We start from the raw sequence: 12,019 nt of genomic DNA, 5'->3' as shown, positions 1-12,019 counted from the left end.
CAGAAAGTCAGTGTCTGGTGGACATGTCGACTGCAATGCAATGTTTTGTCCCAACCTGTAAATGGAAGTTTTTACTTCCCTGACACTGTGGTCAGTAAGCACACCTACAGCGTACCCTTTAGAGACGAAAGGCTTACCGTTGATTGCTTATGTACATGACGACACTTCTGAAGTATGAAAACACTACGACATGTAAAATGCAAAGGTGTTAGTTTGTGCGCAATGACCTTTACATAAATGTGTGGAACATACAGGGAATATGTTTGGCAAAAATGATCGTGCAGAACGCAAAAATAAATCCTCTAATATGTGGACAAAATCACAACAACCCCTGTGAAGTGAAGTGCACTAATGGCAGAAATATGCCAAGCAACACCCTTACCACTGACCTGTGCACACATTTTTGTATAAGTGCCACAATGTGAAAAGGGTGAAGAAATGTGTAGTGCGAAGGTATAAGGAAGCATTGCTTTTGAAACGTTTGTGTACAGCAAACACTTTCAGTGCACCTGATCTCATTTTTCCACTTTTAGAAAGATACCAAATCTGACAACATAACGTCTTCACGCAGAAATAATCTTTGTAATTGGGGCAGCTGGGTAACAGTAAGTACCCTAACGGCACGAAAGCATAATAGATGGGCCTGAGCCTTACGTTGCTCAAATGCTATCCATCTTAAATATTATAACATACACTTCCAAAGTTGCCATGGCAGATTTGGAAGGAGAACATGAAATGATTAAAAAACACACTCACATGTAAAAAGTAGCAATGTACTTTTATTTCACAATGCACAGCGGTAAATCATCGCCCTTTTCTCAGTTGCAAGGAAATTTGAAGTTTGTGTCTCTGTCGCATAATGAAAATGTTAATTTTGATGGTCACGTTGATGTTTTCCCACAAAGTCACCATGAGTTGGCGCCACAGTTTTTATCATGCACAGAGTGTGCAGTGGCGACACAGCAGTAGGTTTCCGCACACAATCATTGGTAAGATGCCGTCAATCACTGTGATGTGGTCCATCAGGGCGACGTGAATGGCTGCGAGCTATGCCACCAGAAAGGAGGGTATGTTGCTTCTTAGTGCTACAACTGCGTAGGGACATAAAGGTCCGATATGGTCATCCCATTCAATGATGACGCACATACAACCGGTGACAAATAGCTGCAATTGACGATTTAAAAACCTGTCTCTCGGAAGCTGCACTCGATGACACTCCCAATACGGAAGGAAGTAGCTGAGGAAAAAATGACAAAAAATATCTATCAATGGCCCTCATTACGACCCTGGCGGAATTCGGAAAACGATGGCGGAAATGCAATACCGCCATCGAATAGCGCTCGGTGCGACTATGACCCGTCACCGCAAAGTACGAAGCCATTAGCGACACCGTAGTGAACGCCAACGCTAACTGCACCAAGCACGCGCGCGCGCGCCATGCCAAACCGTAAACACCACCATGGCGCAAGGGTACGCTAATTCCGACCCTAGCGGACATGTACCTAACGCCATCAAGCATGGCGTAATGTACCATTCCGCCATGGTGAGAAGTACGGCATCGCGAATCAACCGTAAACGGCCCCACTGAGTGCCTGTACACCGCTCCCTGCCCACAAAGTACAACTCCCCGTAGCTGCAATGAAGTCACAATGCAACCATTGAAATGTACAAGTCACCCATGCATGCCAACGAACAAATGAAACACAAGAGGGGCCAATGGGAGCTGCAGGGCACAGATGGCACGAATACAGAAGCCATCCCAATGGACATGACCACAGTCCCCCACCAAGAAACGCACGCAAACACAGGCACCTGTGACCAGCAATATTCCGAAAATCACATCATTCCACCAGTCCACCTGGCTGACCGGCATCTGTTACACAAAACCCAATCCCCCGCCCCTGAGCATGACAACATCCAAACAGTCATATTGGCAGCCCCCATCCCTGACCTCACGGGCTTCGTAGGCAAACGCGCCCAGTACAGTACCACGCAACTAAACTCCGAAGCTGGAACCCAATGCAGATCTCCTCACAATACATCGCTCCCCAAATAGGAATATGCCACATCACTTGCAAAGAAGAACGCTACACGGGCCAAATCAGAATAGAAATTTAATGCACAACAAAATCACCAAGCCCATACAGCCATCAGGCCATGAACTCCAAAACACATTTCACCATTGTGGGCTTCATCCGCAAGAAATGACCAGCCACTACTTGTGTGACGCCCTGTTCCATCATGGTACACAGAGCCACATTCACGTACGAAAAGGCAACATGGAAGCGCACAGAACCGCAGGGCCGTCCCAATGGGGAGGTACTAGTCCAGCTGAAAGGCCGAAATGTTGCTCCGAGCCACTAGTACTGCGTAAGGGCATGTGGCCCATTGGTGATCGTCCCATAAGATCGTAATGCTGCTCCACTGATTAACACGAAGCAGCAGGTGTCGGGAGTAAAAGCCATCTGCAGGAGTGGCATACAGATGGCAGTGGCAAAAGGGGAGGAGATACCTGTCAACCAAAAGAAAAGAAAAAGAACAGAATGGCCATCAGAACTACATCCGAACAACTCACTTCAATGATCACACTGAATCCACAGCCATATGCATGCTAGCCCACTCCAAAGGATCATCACCACCCCAAAACCACTTGCGACTCATAACCATCTATATCGAGGTGTAAACACCATCACAAACGAGTGTACCTGTGCATGCGTCTGTGAAAACAGAATCCATCTGATGGGATTGTTAACGTGCATGGACACAAGTGTCTGAAGGCGCGTCGAGAAAGGGAGGGCTCAACAAGGCCAGATAGACGATGGTCCCACTATGGCAGCCCTGCATCACATAGCGCAGGGGAGGCGGATAGATTCCAAGAAGCCCTGAACATGACAAACTCTGTATCAAATCATCTGCCCATGCATCCATTCATCATTCCCTCATCCCGGTATAAAAACGCCAGAACATTTACTCACATAACATTAGAAATATCCATTGAGTCTGTGCGTTATGCAGCCTGCAAAATCCACAGTGCCCCAGCCCGTAATTCCAGTGTTGTGAAGTAACATGTATTTGGGAACGTCCGGCCTCATCGCCCACGTCGCTATTGCGCATCCCAAACTATTCATATCAATCATTGCTTCCTCGCCATGGCCCCTGTCTCAAGGACGTTGAACAATAGAACGTTATATTTGCAGTCAGACCTGTGGGCATCTCCTCGCCGCGAGCTGAAAACCGAAAGCGCCGCCCTTCGAATTCCTCATTTGCAACATCACGTCGAAAAGGCATCAGTGGCCGTTTGAAATCACAAATTAATCCATCTAGTGCGGCTGTGTGTGAAAATGGCAACTGCCTTCACCCACAAATGGGACGCCCCGCCCGTCGGTGCAACTCGGTACAGTGATGCATGAGGGCCCACCGTTACTCGAGTACTACGTTCCACTGACCCTTCACAAGTCTGTTCGCGACGGCAAAGATTCTATGTGAAACAATGGGACCATAGCCGAATGTACATATCAACAAATGTTACACGGCCATCGGGTAAAAATACATGATTGCAATAGCAAGATGCCATTACCGAATTGCAGCGTTGTGTGCGGAACGTGCTCGGCCAAAGGGGAGAGCAGCTTGCACAGGTGGAATGAATCACCACAGGTGGAGGCCATACAGCCTGAAAACACATAAATTGCACACCCAGTCTCCTCCCACAACCACACCCACTCCGAAATGCTACCGGCAGGACTCGCGATGTTGGCCCTGGGGGACCTGATAGCACTGCAAGTACTCCAACTCCAAGAAGAAGACGAACACCAACTACAACCGGCCGCACGGAGGAGACGCAGGAGGAGGAGGAGGGCAAGGCAGGGCCAGCAAGGGCCGCCAGCACAGCCACTACCACCACGCAGGCAGGCCGCAATCCCACGCCTCCGAGCACATCCGTTCAACCTCACTGATGAGCAGATCCACACTCTCTACCGTTTGGACCGGGACACCATAGCCGCCATTGTGGACATGACACAGGCTGACCTTGTCAGCATGATAGATAGCCCAACCGCCATCCCACCCCTACTGAAGGTGGTGTCTGTACTCCACTTCCTGGCCACAGGCACCTACCAGCACACAGTCAGACAGTTGCATGGCATTTCTCAGCCACTGTTCTCACGGACACTATTGCAAGTGCTCGATGCCCTCCTGCAGCACGCAGACGACTACATCTCCCTACCACGCTCGGAGCAGGAAATTACAAACACGAAAGTGGGATTCCATGCACTTGGCGGCATACCGGGTTGCATTGGTGCCATCGACTGCACCCATGTTGAATTGGTCGTACCACATGCCATGGCGGCCCAGTACCGCAACCGAAAACAATTTCATTCCCTGAATGTACAAATGGTGTGTGACTCCAACAGGATCATTACACATTGTTGTGCCCGATTCCCTGGATCAACCCATGATTCTATGGTCTTGAGGAACTCTACAATACCACGCTACATGGAGCGACACGCAGGGAACAGATCCTGGCTACTCGGTGAGTCTCATTACATGCATGATAATGTGGGGTATGTGATTCGGCAATGACCTGGCAGGAAGGGGGGGGTGGTGTGCGTACGTAGCAATGGCATTCCACATAATCCATTTATCGTCCACATACAGGTGATGCTGGATATCCACTGAAGAGATGGCTCCTCACACCAGTCCGGAACCCACGGGACCAGCATGAGGAGGACTACAACCATGCCCACTCACGTACCCGTGTAGTCATTGAACAGGCATTCGGCCTACTGAAGACTCGTTTCCGCTGCCTCAGCAGGTCTGGCGGGGCACTCCTGTACCGCCATGAGAAGGTTGCAAAGATGGTGATGGCATGTGTCATCCTCCACAACATGTGCGTACGTAGAAATGTGCCCATGCCCCCTGACGCAGAACTGCAAGCACCTGATGATGGTCATGATGAGGGTGGGGATGTGGCAGCACCTCAAGGAGTCTGCGAGGCACCGGAGGGCCGTGACATTCGTCAGCATCTCATTGATGCATGCTTCTAGCACTCACGCCTGGTGGCTGATACATGGACACGGTACTCGTGGCACTGTGTGTGTCTGGTACATGCACAATATGGACTGTACGCCTATGATGGCCTAGTACACAATGATCATTGTCCACACATCACATTGGTTGATCGTGCACTGTTTATGGCATATGTGATATCATATTGAACACCCTATCGACCCGCCAGCCAAGTGAGCCCAACACACCCCCTCCACCCTCCTACCTCCCCCCCGAACACCAGTGTCCAAAGATGCTCATTGTCAGTGGGCTGTCGCTATTGCAAGCCCCCTCTGCGGGTATCAGGGGCACCCCTGCCTGTGGAGCGCAGGTTCCTCCCAGATCTACGTTGGGGGCTGCCCTGGACGGAACTTGCAACGAATGATGTCTCTGCCTGCTCACGTCCATGCATGTCCCTAAGGGTTTGTGAGAGCTCAGTGAGCACACGGCGCACTGCGGCAAGTTCGGCACATACGTCTGTGGACGTCGCATGCAGTTCCCCCCTCAGGCTCTCGGTGCTTCTCTCCATTTGGACTCTCAGGCTCTCGGTGCCACTCTCCATTTGGACTCTCAGGCTCTCGGTGCTAGTCTCCATTTGGACTCTCAGGCTCTCGGTGCTACTCTCCATTTGTGCCCTTAGTGTCTCTGTACTTCTCACCATTTCTGCCCTAAGTGTCTCAGTTGATGTTTCTATGTCTGCCTTAGTGCCCCCACATTCATCGGCATGGTCCTTGAGGAGCGTGGCCAGTTGCTGCTGTTGCACGATTAACTGGTCGAGGGACTGTTGCCTCTGCTGGGCCATGGCCATTTGCGGGGGTGTCACAGAGGGGCTGTTGACCTCATGTTGCCTTGCCACAGGGCTTGTGGGGGATGGCCAGTCGTCGTCTTGTGGGTGCCCCTGCGTGGTATCCTCATGTTGTACGGGATGGGACAGACAGGGGGATTGGGACAGGTCATGGATGGATCTGACTTCGACATCCCCGTCTTCTGTGTCGGAGCATGCTGCCATCAATGGGGTGTCACCTATGGTGCTGCTGCCACCAGAGGCAGTGCCTTCTGTGGCATCCGTTGGGGGGACCTGTGGTGGTGGTGTTGTGGGCATGCTGGCTGCTGGGGTGCCTGTTGATGTTCCCTCCTCTGTGCTGCCACCTGATTTGTGCTGCTGCCGTGTCTTGATGCGTGCAGCTGAGGTGGATGGTCTTTGGCCGTTGGTCTTGGCCCTCTTTGCAAGTGTGCTGGTAGGGGTGTCCTGATGCTCGTCGTTTGGATCGGACCCTGTGGTGGAGTAAAGGAGGGCGAGGGTTATTAATGGGTCTGTGGGTATTGGAATGGCATTGTATCACATGCATTGGGGTGGTACCTGAGGGTGATTTGGGTCGGGGCCTTGGAGGTGCTTTCATTTGTGTGTGGAGTGAGGGTGCAGTTGTTTGGCAGCCTGCAGTTAGGGTGTGCCTGCTGCACGTGTAGTGGGTGTTTTAGGGGTTTTTAATTATTTATGTATTTAATGTGAGTTTTAAAGTGCGCTATCAGGCCGATGTGTGTGGACGTTCTCCTGGACATGTGTTTCTGTTGCACTATGTGGACACATGGTACTTCACATGATTGGACATTGTGGATTTAGCATTGTTTTATTTGGCCCACCTACCTGAATCTTCGGATGTCTGCACTCCTTTCTCCATCCCTCCGACTCCCTCTATGCTCTCCATTCCGATGGTGGAGGCACAGATTTCTTCCCAGGGGGTCAACTTGATGGGTGATTCAGGACCTCCCCCGGTGGCTGTGGCAATGTTGCGGTTGGCAGAGAGTATGCTGCGGACGCGTATCCGCAGGTCGTCCCATCGCTTTCGGCATTGCTGTGGGGTGCGGGTGCGGTCCCCACCGCACTTACCCGCTGTGCCACCAGAGCCCATATGGCCTTCTTGTTTGCAAGTGCCGTCCTGGTCATTTGTGTGCAGAAGACGACAGCAGCATTCTCCTGGAGGGTCTCTGTTAGCACGGTGAGTTCCTCACGGGAGAAGTGGACCTGCCGCTTGCGGTCGCACGCTTTCTTCGCTACTTTTCCCATTTTTCTTGGTTTCGCTAGGGTGGATGACGGGTTGGGGTGTGTCTCAGGGTAGTGTTTTTAGTGGTTGTGTGGTTTTAGTGGTTTTATAGGTGTACGGCGGGATGTTTCCCGTTCCGGGCCCATGGTTTTACTTCCGTTTCCGTATATTTACGGTCACCGTACTTTCCGGTAGGCGCACACTGCGGTGTCCGCTGTGATGGGTGGCGGTATTGCACCTAGGGCGCCGTACGGCGGCGGTGTGGGCCGTTTTGGGGTCATTTCCGCCATCGCGGACTTTGCACTTCCGCCATGTCTTGGTGCTCGTGCCCGATAGGTCGGAATGGGCCGCACTTTGCTCCTTCGTGCAATGGCGGAAACGCTATTTACGCTGTGGCGGTCCGGTCAGTCACTTTCCGCCAGGGTCGTAATGAGGCCCAATATGAAGCCTTTGTGGAAATGTAATGTGTACTACATAGCATCTCTATAAATAATGAATATTATATGGGGAAATGTACTGACTCCCTACAAACGGCGACAATGTGCAATAGACATACTAGGTAAAGAGGTATCAGTGCCACATACATTTCGTAGGTAATAGTGGAAATTGTAGTGACATCGTACAGACGGCGGTAATGTGTAATCTGAAATTTCAACGGCACACAAACTTCCAAATTCATTACTAGTAACGTAATGTGCAATCTGAAACTTCAAAGGGACACAAACTTCCAAAGGCATTGTTAGTAATATTTTTTTTTTTTCACACAAAATAAATAATGGCAGTTTGGTGTACAGGCCTGAGAAATAAGCTTACACTATCTGCACCGGCTCCATTTCGGCCTCCGCAGTCACAGTAGTTGTTTTCAGTTAGAAGTCCTCGGGAACTGATATTTCATGAGCTACACAAACGTTTTTGAAGCATAACTCATCAAAGGGAATGTTTCACAAACTGTGACTCCCTACATTCTTTCTGTATCTGTTCCGTGTACGTCAAGGTCGAAAAACAATTGACCCTTATGAGGTTTGCTACATGTGCGCCCATACTGAGCGCCTACTGAAAAAATTAAATGAAATGAACTGACCTTCACTCAGAACACAAATACATTCTCATTTTGCAACAACATATCAGCAGTCAATAATGAGAACCGTTACTCCCGCCCACATGCAGATGCGCAGTGTTGACAAATCCGTGCAGGTGGCTGCCTCAGATTCCAAAACATAGGACGCCAGTCTAACCGCAGTAATATTGGTGGTGGCTTCTTACATAGACGCAGTAAGTGCTTGTCGTACGTTGCCAACCAAGTTTCACTGTACGGGACGACATTGGTAACAAGAATAATGCACTGTTTCACTTTGTACTACCACAGATAACTAATGCTTACCTTTCGACACACTGTTTCATGAAGGTATGTTTGCGGGAATTTCAGCGTTCAACACAAAAACTAAACGACCATGGCGGCCGCATCAAAAGAATGCTACGCACTTGCCGCTGCGGCAGAACCAATCGGTGAAAGTGCTACATCTTGACGTACAGCATGCCATAGATTAGCCAATAGAAATCTTCTCCACTGAGCGAACAGGGAAGTGGGACTGAGGAGCGGACATAGATATACCTAATTCTTACTCTGATACGTTTTGATCGTTTTAAAGGAAAGTAAAGTATGATTTTTCACAAAATTTACAAAAGCACGCTTTGGGGAACTGTTAGGGAGAATTCTCTCTTCAGGCTGAATTTCCTAACCTAGTGAGTCCCCCAGCAGCTTTGCTGGATTTTTGGGGTTTAATTTTTTCTCCTGCCAAGAGTGAGACTCTTTTACCCTCACTCTTGGACATAATTTGAGTGTGTTCCTTTGACTCTAGATGTGTTTAATGGGCTATGGGGTCTTTTACTCCATAGGGCTTCATGTGTTTTTGTGAGATGGGTTACACAGCACCCTCAGTGCAGTAACCCAGGGGTGTCATAGTGACCCCCAAACATAGACTCCATACCCTGGGACTGACTACTGTCTCCCAGGGCATGTAAAGTCACCATTGACTTTACTAGTCTTGAATTGTGAACAGAACCAGTACAAACCATCATATTGTGGATGTACTGGCCGGGGCAATTCGATTGCCCCGGGGTCTGTTAGTCGAGGGGCACGTCTCCGTCCCCCCTGATCGAGTTTTGGCTGGTGGCAGTGGATACTACTTTTTATATTCAACCGCAAATATTTCTCTATGGGATTTTCCCATTGTTCGAGGCTACTATATTTATTTAATTACGATAGCCTCGAACATACCGCCGGTTTAATTATTTATTATTAATTCTCCGGTTGGTATTTTTTGCCAAAACTCGGTTCTAAAATGGCGTTTGTGTTCTCTTCTGTGACTCCAACCCAAGTCGAACCCTTTGTTCCACTTTTTGGCGGGCTTCTCCACAGAAGCCCTCCAAAGTGGTGCCACTCTGTCTGGGGTACTTAGGAAGGGTGGAGGGGGATTTAGGAATCCTGGACTGAGTTGCCTAGGCAACTCAAGTCGCACTCCATCCTGATTGGCCCAAGTGGTGAGCCGGCCGGCTCACCACTTAGCATGTTTGAGTGACAGCTAGGCTGAGTGAATGGGGGGTTTCTGCCTAAAAGCAGGGCTTTGGGGACTGGAACTTCAGAAGTCGCCACAAGACCTAAGAATCCGACAAGGGAGAAGCTGAGCCGACCTGCCACAACGACACCACCGGTGGAGCCCTGCTGGACCGTCTCGCCACTTTTCCCAACGACAGAGGAGATCTCCCGCCGGAGAGTCTTCTTCCTTTGACTGGTGGGGATAACCAATTTCACCGTCTTTTCGCCTTCCCGACGCATCTCGTGGCCACCTTACCTGTGCCAAGCACCCCGGCAACCGGAATACCACGTTTTACCATGACCGCAAAATAAAGGGTAATACCTTTAACCGGAAAACTCTGCGACTGGTTTCTTCCCTGGCAGTGCAACGACCTTCATCTTTCCTCCAAGTCGAGATCTTCACTTCCTCTGGATGATGCCGAGACTTGCACCCGCTGCCAGGAACAACTGCCACCACTGGAGGATCCTTCCCACTTAAGATACCGTGTTCCGCCTGGCTTCCCTTGCCACCGACTGTACGGGGTAGATTTAGCCCCCGGCTTTCGAACCTGGGTTAGCCTGGGACACCCTGGCTAAACCTTTCTGAGCCTCTCTAAATAAACTCTTTTCGAACTCTCTGCAAGACTTTCAAAGCCTAGTGTAACTGTGTGATCTTGGCCGCATTTGTGCTCTGCTCTCTCTAAGAGTGGGCCCAGCCTATGGACTTTGACTCACCAGTGACTTTTGCTCTTCTGCCTTGCTAAAAGTGTTCCTAAATCTTAGAGTGGTGTATCTTCGCATATTCTGCCTTTTTCCCTCCCTTTTTCATGAACTTATTGGAGTGCCATCTATAGTTAAGCGCTCACCTCTGTCTTTAAATAAGTGGTTTTAACTGTATATATCATAATAGTAACTGGCCCTCATTACAACCCTGGCGGAAAGTGACTGACCTGACCGCCATAGCGTAAATAGCGTTTCCACCATTGCACGACGGAGCAAAGTGCGGCTAATTCCGACCCATCGGGCACAAGCACTACGCCATGGCGGAAGTGCAAAGTCCGCGATGGCGGAAATGTCCCCAAAACGCCCCTCACCGCCGTCGTACGGCGCCCTAGGTGCAATTCCGCCACCCATCTTAGCGGTCACCGTAATGAGCGGCAACCGGAAAGTACGGTGACCGTAAATATACGGAAACGGAAGTAAAAACATGGGCCCGGAACGGGAAACAGCACGCCGTACACCTATAAAATCAGAATTCCCACACAACCATTAAAAATACTACCCTGAGACACATCCCAACCCGTCATCCACCCTAGTGAAAGCAATAGAAATGGGAAAAGCGGCAGGTCCACTTCTCCCGTGAGGAACTCACCGTGCTTACAGAGACCCTCCAGGAGAATGCTGCCGTCGTCTTCTCGACGCAAATGTCCAGGACGGCACTTGCGAACAAGAAGGCCATATGGGCCCTGGTGGCACAGCGGGTAAGTGCGGTGGGGACCGCACCCCGCAACCCACAGCAATGCAGAAAGCGATGGGACGACCTGCGGATACGCGTACGGAGCATACTATCCGCCAACCGCAACATTGCCACAGCTACCGGGGGAGGATCGGAATCACCCATCAAGTTGACCCCCTGGGAAGAAATCTGTGCCTCCACCATTGGAATGGAGAGTATAGAGGGAGTCGGAGGGATGGAGAAAGGAGTGCAGACATCCGAAGATTCAGGTAGGTGGGCCAACTAAAACAATGCCAAATCCACAATGTCCAATCATGTGAAGTACCATGTGTCCACATAGTGCAACAGTAACACATGTCCAGGAGAACGTCCACATACATTGGCCTGATAGCGCACTTTAAAACTCACATTAAATACATAAATAATTAAAAATCCTAAAAACACCCTCTACACGTGCAGCAGGCACACCCTAACTGCAGGCTGCAAAACAACTGCATCCTCATTCCACACAAAAATGAAACCACCTCCAAGGCCCCGACCCAAATCACCCTCAGGTACCACCCCAATGCATGTGATACATTGCCATTCCAATTTCAACAGACCCATTAATAACGCTCGCCCTCCTTTACTCCACCACAGGGTCCGATTCAAACGACGAGCTCCAGGACACCCCTACCAGCACACCTGCAAAGAGGGCCAAGACCAACGGCCAAAGACCCTCCACCTCAGCTGCACGCATCAAGACACGGCAGCAGCACAAATCAAGTGGCAGCACACAGGAGGGAACATCAACAGGCACCCCAGCAGCCAGCATGCCCACAACAGCACCACCACAGGTCCCCCCAATGGATGCCACAGAAGGCACTGCCTCTGGTGGCAGCAGCACCATAGGTGACACTGCAT

Source organism: Ambystoma mexicanum, chromosome 14 (genome assembly GCF_040938575.1).
Source record: "Ambystoma mexicanum isolate Mex_15411 chromosome 14, UKY_AmexF1_1, whole genome shotgun sequence".
Lineage (NCBI taxonomy): Eukaryota > Metazoa > Chordata > Amphibia > Caudata > Ambystomatidae > Ambystoma > Ambystoma mexicanum.
This window is presented reverse-complemented; position numbering follows the sequence as displayed.